Consider the following 7417-nt stretch of genomic DNA (forward strand, 5'->3'; position numbering starts at 1 on the left):
TAGTAAATTATTATTTACCTGCTCTTGGCTGCCTGTCAAAGATGACAGGAGACAGGGGCAGCAGGACCCAGGCCCCAGCCCCAGCCCCAGCCCCAGCCATTTCCCTGCCTTCCTGCCCCTGCACTGCTCCAGCACCATGTGGCTCTTGGCTGCACTGCTGGACTGGGGAGCATGGGGCCTGCACCGGTATACAGGGTGTGTGTGTGTGTAGGGAGGGGCAGAGTGTGTGTGTGTGTGTTTGTAGGGTGAGTCCCACATGCACACCGCACCATACACGTGCACCCACACCACCCTGTGCACTGCCATACATGCAGACTCCCACCCCCCCTTCCCCCCACACAGAGCCCCTGACAAAACCCATACCCACCCACATCCCACATATCCAGGCACACACTTACATGCTCCGTCACCCCCCCCCACATCTAGCCACACCATACCCCCCCACAGACACAGCCACACCATACCCCACATACCCACCCATCCACAGCCCCCCACAAATCTATACCTACCCTCCCACAACGTACAACAGTAAGACTTCATTTTAAGCTATTGTGGAATCACCTCTGTGTACACTACACAAACACATGTAAATCAGGACAAAAAATTTTTTTAAGTCAAATCAATTAATGTTTTAGATCAGGGGTTTTCAATCTTTTTGAATCAGTGTACCCCCGGTGGCCGGATGCAGAGCAGTATAGCCCCTGTGGCCATACACAGGGGAGGAGGGGTGGCATGCGGCGGAATGGGGAGTGGCAGCAGCCACCATGTGTGAACTTCCCCCATCCTGCCATGTCTTACTAGGTAGGCAGTGGCAGTGCAGGATAATGTGTGGCAGCACTCCACCCCCGCCTACCCATGCGTACCCCCTAGGGCCTTCTCAAATACCCCCAGGGGTATGTGTACCCCTATTTGAGAACACCTGTTTTAGATGTTCACTTTTTAGAATATAATTTGGTATTTTTCTGGTTCCAAGATGGCAAAACCCTTTCCTAAAAGGAGTACTTCCAGGGGCAATGGGAGGAACTTATTAGGGCTGTGTGAAACAGCACCATTTTGCTTAGACTTCCATTTTGCCATTTTGAAGAGACAGTGTTTTGTTTCAGTGTTTCAAAGCACTGTTCCATTTCATTTTGTCAAAACTGTTTCACTGTTTTGCCAATAGGTTATAATGGGGAATCATGAAAATGCCTATAACTTTGTCATTTTATGCCTGATTCAGATGCAAATTGCAGGGTTGGTGGCCCCTTCTGAGGGCATGAAGCCTGCCAAGTTTCAAGGAGATAGTTGGAGGGGTTTCTGGGAAACTGCACCTCAAACTGTTCAAAGCTAAACTCATATCACTTGCTGGCAGTGGCAGCCTGCTGTTATCCTGTGTGCAGATTTGGGGGCCCACACCCCCTGGGCAGGCTGCAGAGCTGTGACAGACTTTTCTTGAGGAGCATGGGGCCCCAGATCTGTGTGCGGGATTACAGCATGCTGCCACTGCCACCTGGGGCCAGTGCCTGCACTGGGTTCTTCCAGGTGCTTGGTGCAGGCTACACTGGGCAGACTTGGGTGCTGGGACTGGTCCCAGCTGGCAGTGGCAGCCTGCTGTCATGCTGCATGCAGATCCAGGGGCCCGTAGCCCCTGGCAGGAGTCTGACACAGTCCCATAGCCCTCCCTGGGGGTGTGGGCCCCTGGACCTGCGTGTGGGATGACAGCAGGCTGTTGCTGCCAGCTGGGGACAGCGGCAGCCCAAGTCTTTCTGGTGCTCTGGACTTCCGGTCACAAGATGGCAACAAGTGTGCGGGGCACCTGTCAAGGGGCGGTGCTACCCATGCGGCCCTTGACAGCTTGCCAAAACTTGATAAGTTGCCCTCCACCTGAAATAATTGCCCGCCTCTGGTGTATAGGTACCCCATATGTTCAGTCCCTATTATCAGTTTAGGGGTTCTCATAACAGTATAAAAGATGTTCTTTAAGGGTACTAAGATGATGATTTCTAAAGTACTATAGCAGTGGTTCTCAAACTTTTTAGACTCAAGGCACTTTTCAGTAGACTCAAGGCACCGTTCCATAACTTTTGTGAATTAGCACCCCTTTTGTGGGTAGCATCCCATTACTTATTTATTATGGTTCTTACCTCCTTGCAAACAAGCTGAGCTGTGGGGGTAGGGGAATGGCCAGGCAGAGAAGAGTCTGAGCCTGTGTTTATCTGCTTATCTCCTCCTTCAAAGAATCTTGTGACACCCCAGTGTGCCCTGGCACCCTGGATGAGGACACTGTGCCAGGGAAAAATGTTTAAAACATTACATGAAGGTTATTTAAGATTAGAAAAAATGAATTCAAGAGCCAGACATGAAACATATAGGCCTGAAGTGAAGAGTGGTACTGAAGAAGCTTTTTGAAGCTGTGTATGCCAAAAGTACAGGTCAAGCCAAATGAGAGTCTAAGATGGTGTCCTGAAAAAAACTGTCCCCCTGGACAGACAGACAGATGTTGATTTCATTTATTTATTTTAATGTTAGTGGGTTTTGGGTTTTTTGTTTTAATGGTGGAAGGGAACCATGATGTACTTCTCCTAGATTATTGTTCCCACATGTCTGAGATAGCCTGAAAGATATTACAGCTAAATAGAAAACCATATGTATCGAATCTGATTTCCTTAGGCAAGCTATACTTGATATAGTAATGTCAGACAGTTGGTCGTGACTTGAAGGAGTAGTTCTGCACATGTGTGAGATTTTTATGCCCCACAGAAGCATTCTATATTGAAATAGGTGATGCTGCCTCAAAACTCACAGTATTGTCGCAGCCAGACAGCTATCATGGAAGGCTGAGATGGCAGTCCCAGGACATGGAACAGCAACATCCCACAGTGCTACCATCGTCTGGCAGCAAGTGCTGATATCTCAAAGAAAAGTCACAGGTTCAAGTGGCAGCTCTGAGACTAGGCATAGACAGACACAACCATTGTACTAGTAGCATTTGCTACTGATACAAGCAGCTGGAATGTAGTTGTTAAGGCTACCGTTCTCCTGCAGTAATGCTAGTGTAGAAAATTGTGTTGCAACTCTTACTCTGTTTCTTTCAGAGTTACTTTTACAGTAATTTGGCATACTTGGATTGCTCCAGGTGCAGGCAGTGTATCAGTTATATTCTAAGAGCTGATACATGCTCCCAAGCATGTATCTCCCTCCCCCCTTTTGAAGCAGTTAAATGTTGCTTTTGTCTATAGCTAATTGATTTAGTTTGGTTCTGAATATTTGAACTGCTGTATTATATTAACATTGATTGTTTAGTCTTATATTTGGCCAGGGAAGAAACATGGGGAACTATACATTCTAGAATGCTCTAGCGTGAGCTAATTTCTGTGCTGATTGCTTAGAACTCAGAAACTGAAAGATGCAAATCTCTGTCAGAATCCTTTGCTTTGAATGATCACTGAATAGCATAAGGACAGGAGCCATGCAGCATCTATGTCATGGGAGGCACAATGCATACTGATGGTACAGCAAAGAAACCACATATGCTGTGCCTGTTCCTTGTACAAATAGAGCATTATGGTGGGGGGGGGCAGAACTTTCAGTCCTGTATCACTCATAAACCTGTCCATACTCATTAAAGGCCAGATCTGGTTATTATTTTGGTAAAATTTCCAGGAGATTTGGCTCAGGAAGGAGTTCAGGACAGAGTTTCCAAAGACCATTAACAATTTAATTCTAAATGCCTGAGTACTAAAATAAATAAATGAATTAATTAATAACAGTTTAAATGCCATTGTTTTGTGATTCAGGAGAGGTCCTGAGAAGATTACAGTGTGTGCATGTGAGTTTTTCTTTCTATCTTTCTTTCTTGAATCTCTGCCTAATCTAATCTTTATGCCAGCTACTTTTTAATCACTTGTACTTGTGGGATGTTCTTGGATTTGTCTTGCAGCCCATTGGAGGAAACAAGGAGGTTTCATGCTCACTTGCTCATGTAGCATTTCTAATCATTCTCCTTTGGCACAAGTACTTTGAACTCATGTGTAGGGTGGAACTTTTGAACTACTCCTCATTAGATTTTTGAGTAAGAGTTTGCCTGTAGTAATCACTGTTACAATTACTAGAAGTCTGAAAAGCATAACAACCCAACTAGACTACAAATATACATATTAAAATATGAAAGCAGCTGAGACTGTGAAAGGCAACAGAGGCAGAAAATGTGAAGCTTGTGAAATGCTGTGTAATAGCTAAATGTTAAGTGTTATCATTAAAGGAAGCGCTAAATGAATATAGACTGAAACAGAGCAGAGGGATGTATTTGTTAGTGAACTTGAACATTTTAAAGGCCTTTGGGTGTAAATCAAAAACTGGCCTGAGGATCATTTGGAAAGAAGAATGTTGAAAGAAAGCAAATCCAATGACCTGAACGGGAGCACCCTGTGGTTGAACAGGGGAAGCATTTTGCAGATCAAAATCCTAAATAATGGCAAGTTTTGTTGTGACGTGTTATCTGCCCACACAGATCAGGAAGGAAAAGGAACATGATGAGAAGGGTGTTAAAAATGAAAATTATCAATAGAAACAATGCTAACAAGAAGAAAAAGAACACTTAGCTCATCAAAAATGGTTCTGCTTTGCTTTTCTCTGGGTCTTGGTTTTGTGGGTAGCCATTAATGAATAATAGTATTGATTGTTCTTTTTAGGGCTGCTCAAATCAATCAGAGCTTACAGTTAATGCAAAGAATATACAGATTTAGCCATGTGCAAGCCTTTTTATTCCTAGAAATCTTTACGTATACCTCTCAGGGGCAGGTTTTGGCTTTATTGTCTGTGTCAGAGGCAAATAGGGGTGAGGAGGAAGAAAGCTCAATGCTCCCAAAATAATTCAGTCTAAATAACCTGGATTTGTTCCTGTGGATTCAGGAGAATGTACACTAACCGAGAGATCCACCAACCTATACTATATGAGGCTTTCTGTGTGGATCACACTCTTCTGGATGCTTCAGAGATGTGGGAAATTTATAGGTATGTTTTGAGGAGGCACCATCAGTGCTAGTCTAGCAGTCTTGCTTTATCATACTGACTGGTCCCTGTACAGCATAAGGTAAAAGAGTAAAAAAAGTTCCCAGTGTCCTTTATACTTCTACCTTCTTCTGATGTCAACCCTGTATGTCCTGGACATGGTGATCACCAGTCTAGTATTTAATGAACAGCCAACATGCTGAACTTGATCCAAAACGTATTGGCATCTGCAGGAATCATGTTATTGACATCAAAGGGTTTTGGATCAGACACACTAACATGTATCTGTAATGCCACACTGTGACAGGAGTATCACTATCGGAGCCTTTCTGGGGTGGCTCCGCACTCCTGTAATGGGCCAACCGCTTGCTTACTTGCCTGCTACACCTTGATCTTACTTGATTAGAAGAGCTTTGTAATCAGCGGGAAGCTGCCCATTTTTTTGCGCCCTGGTGACAGAGGGGGCGCTACCTGTGGCTCCTTTTCCTCCCCTACACCACAGCCCAAGCCTCGCAGATGGAGTTGATGTAGTTTGACCTGGGCCCTGTTATGTTCTGGCTCTCCTCTTTACTCCCAGGGCTCCTCACTGCCCCCTCTCTCACTCTGGGGCTCCTCGCCGGCCCCCTCTCTCTCAGGACTCTGGGGCTCCTCATTGCCCACCCCTCGCTCTGGGGTTAGGGCCACTGCACCCTGCAAATGCTGCACCCTCTCAGGCGCCAGGAACCCCCACACTACTGGGGAGTCCCTATGAGGCCTCCTCCAACCCCTAACAGCCTTACCCGGTCCTCCGGTCAAAACAGTAAACATAAAACATAAAGCCCCTGGGCTACAACATAAAAACTAGACCATCCGGTCAAACAAAAATCTACTCCCTATTAGAGAGTGAGGGAGCAGGGGGGAAGGAGGGCTCCCCAACCTCAGCAACGACCGGGGGATGCTCTCACTGCCAGAGTCCTCCCCTCTGTCTGTCCGAGCTGAGTCCCTACTCCCATGGCTGCTGGAGAGGGACTGCTCTTCTGGCCTCCTACCTGGGCTTAAGAAGGAATAAGCCCTGCCCCTTCTTGTCAGCTGGTTTTACCAGTTGTCCTGGCAACCAGCACCTGTGCAGCCCTGGTGACTGGCAGCTGAGCCTCCCCCTTTCTGCCACTAGGGGTCTTCCCAGAGCAATCTCTGCTCTCAGGAGCAGGGCACCTGAGTGCACTGAGACACACCTCCTTCCCTTTTTGCTCCTGACTCACCGAGCCAAATCTTCCCTTTCAGTGGGTGCTCTGTCCCTCCCCAGCCGTCTCCTCTGGCACCTGACCATCTAGGTACAAGAGGGCAGAGGTTTTTAGGTGCCTCCTACTCTCCTTGTACCCAAGGCGCACCATGTGGGATTTGTCGGGAGTTACCCACCACAGGTAGTCCCCCCGCACTAGCCAACCTTGGTAGGGTGCCTTTTCGGGTTGTAGGATGGTCCTAATGGAGATGGCAGGCACCTTATTGTCATTGTTGGGGGTTCGTCTCCCTGCCACCTCCCTATCCTTCACAAGTCGCCCAATTGGTTGGCTCCACTTGGTAGATCTCCGTATGGGGGGTTCACCCTGCCTCTTAGCAGGGCGGTTAGGGCCTCCAACTATATGCCATCTTCTTCTCTCTCTGGTTGAGGATCCTTCCATTCCTCCTGGCCCCTCCCTCTCTTCATACTGTCTCGATAGAAAATCAGCATTTACATTCTGAGTTCCAGGGTGGTGTTCCACCTTAAAACAGTATGGCTGAAGACTAAGGGCCCATCTCATGAGCCTTGCATTGTCTGTCTTCATGCTCTGCAACCAGCACAGGGGCGCATGATCGGTTATCAACGTGAATGTTCATCCTAACAAATAATATTGAAGCATTTCAGTAGCCCATTTAATTGCCAGACATTCTTTCTCTACCATGGCATAACTCCATTCCAGCGGGTGTAACTTCCTGCTTATATAGGCTATGGGGTGCTTGTCCTCTCCTCCTCTCTGAACCAACACTGCACCGATGGCCACGTTCGATGCATCAGTCTGCACCAGGAAAGGCTTCTCAAAGTCCGGTGTGTATAAAAGTGGTTTCATAGTTTCTAGGGTCGGAAGGGATCTGAGCAGATTATCTAGTCCAACCCCCCGCCATGGCAGGAAATAATACTGGGATCAAATGACCTCAGCAAGATCTGCATCCAACCTCCTCTTAAAAACCCCCAGGGTAGGAGCCAGCACCACTTCTCTTGGAAGCTGGTTCCAGATCCTAGCCGCCCTGACCGTGAAGTAGCTCCTCCTGATATCTAGCCTAAACCTGCCCTCTGCCAGCTTGTGACCGTTATTCCTGGTCACTCCTGGCAGTGCATGGGGGAATAGTGACTCCCCCAATGCCTGCTGATCCCCCCTGACTAGTTTATAACAGGCCACAAGATCCCCCCTCA

At 47.3% G+C, this 7417-nt stretch overlaps 1 protein-coding gene and 1 long non-coding RNA gene across 8 annotated transcripts in view; both read left to right on the forward strand.

Annotated features, from left to right (window-relative positions):
• The window catches only part of MAPK10 (mitogen-activated protein kinase 10), a 408832-nt gene that overhangs the window by 223256 nt on the left and 178159 nt on the right, over positions 1-7417 (forward strand). The gene's annotated exons all lie outside the window — the stretch shown is intronic.
• The window catches only part of LOC109322064, a 14450-nt gene continuing 13844 nt past the window's right edge, over positions 6812-7417 (forward strand). Inside the window, exon 1 of the long non-coding RNA XR_002104300.1 lies at positions 6812-6822. This is a non-coding gene — a long non-coding RNA (uncharacterized LOC109322064). The remainder of the gene's footprint in view (positions 6823-7417) is intronic.

Source organism: Crocodylus porosus, unplaced genomic scaffold (assembly GCF_001723895.1).
Source record: "Crocodylus porosus isolate Cpor-Errol unplaced genomic scaffold, CroPor_comp1, whole genome shotgun sequence".
Lineage (NCBI taxonomy): Eukaryota > Metazoa > Chordata > Crocodylia > Crocodylidae > Crocodylus > Crocodylus porosus.